Here is a 1,436-nt window from a genome sequence, read left to right as displayed (position 1 = left end):
TTTCGCAAATGAATAAAAAGAAATGTTATGTCAAAAACTGTTTCTGTGTCGTGCATCGGTATTCCGTTCAGAAGTTTATTTGTTTAGTTTTCAGCAATTTCAACTATAGTCAGGGCTTGAATTTAATCTATGTGAATATCACTGCAGTGCACTGGGCACATATAGCTTTTGTACGGTACAAACCGTACAAACAAAACAAAACAAAAGTTTTGTTTTCCAAAATTTCAACACACTAAAACAAAAATTTCTATCGGACAAAAAACTACGCAGCGGTTAGTAATCTGTATTAATTACAGACAAAATCACACCGCTAAGAAACCAAATATGTCGTAAGTATCAAATTTTAAGTGATTATTAAAAATCTTTGATAATAACCGTTTATTCCGTCTCATAGGCACCCAAAAACTTCTTCCCAGGAGCACCAGAGATTAAACCCTCTGAGCAGTGCCGTGTCTGTGAGAAGTAGAGATTCTGGTAGGAACTTGCCAAGCGATCCGGTCCATGCAGACTGCTGCGTTCGATTGTTCGAATCGTATCTGTTCTGCCTACGGGCGGCAAAACAAGGTCGTGTTGACGAAAATCGAGAACAACAAGTGAGAGCAACGATTCGTGGAAAGAAAAGATTCTCTTGCATTCCTGCGCTGGTAAGAAATACACCGAAGACTACAGAACCGGAGGGTAATACTTTTCTTATTTTCAGTTCAAATCGGTAGAATGACATCTTCCGAAGATCCATTTGAAACGGCAGCAGGAGCTTCCTTCAAAGATGAATGTAGCATTAAGTACAAATTGTGAAAACAACGGTTCTTCCGGAAGTGCTAACAAGAAAGTGGAAGTTTTTGACTCTGACAAGCATTCACTGAGGCAAATTTGAAAGCCGCCGCTGGCTACCAGGATACGGTCAATGCGGTACATATTCAAAATGAGTAATTATCCAGCTGAAGGACTCTGGATTTTTGCATTTCCTAAAGTAGTGGGAGGAAATTTTGGTAGGTACCTCAGTTTGTTTTCATAAACGGATCGATTCTGTTCTTTATTATGATAAAAGAAGTACTCTAATACGTTTTTTATTAATAATTTCAGGTGTTAGTGTTCGCCATGACAATCTGCTTGCAATATCATCCTGAAGACTAATCCGAATGGTCGATTCATACGGCAGCATATAAATATTATTATGATCTACTCTCTGGTACAAGAAATTTCTGGTGAGTTTCTTTTAAAATATGTATAGAATTGTAATGCGAAAAATTAAGAGTAATGTCGCGATGAAGAATAAAGCAATTTATTAAAATAAATATTTTGTTTTTAATTCATATCACAAAACTAAACAAATTTGTAAAATTACATCATTTATGATGTAATGTAAATGGAACATTACGTATGACGGAATATTCAGTGCGGGTTTGATTATTACACGTCTGTTAAATTTTACACGT

The 1,436-nt window shown here is 36.1% G+C and overlaps 1 long non-coding RNA gene across 1 annotated transcript; it reads left to right on the top strand.

Moving 5' to 3' along the window:
- The first annotated feature begins 257 nt into the window (after positions 1–257).
- On the top strand, positions 258–1,190 carry LOC129751599 (uncharacterized). Its single transcript, XR_008738751.1, has 4 exons — positions 258–329; positions 395–644; positions 701–989; positions 1,084–1,190. It is a non-coding gene; the product is annotated as an uncharacterized LOC129751599 (long non-coding RNA).
- The last annotated feature ends 246 nt before the right edge of the window (positions 1,191–1,436 follow it).

The sequence above is a fragment of the Uranotaenia lowii genome, chromosome 3 (assembly GCF_029784155.1).
Source record: "Uranotaenia lowii strain MFRU-FL chromosome 3, ASM2978415v1, whole genome shotgun sequence".
Taxonomy (NCBI): Eukaryota; Metazoa; Arthropoda; class Insecta; order Diptera; family Culicidae; genus Uranotaenia; species Uranotaenia lowii.
The sequence above is the reverse complement of the archived record's forward strand: the minus strand, read 5'-3'. Positions and strand labels throughout refer to the sequence as shown.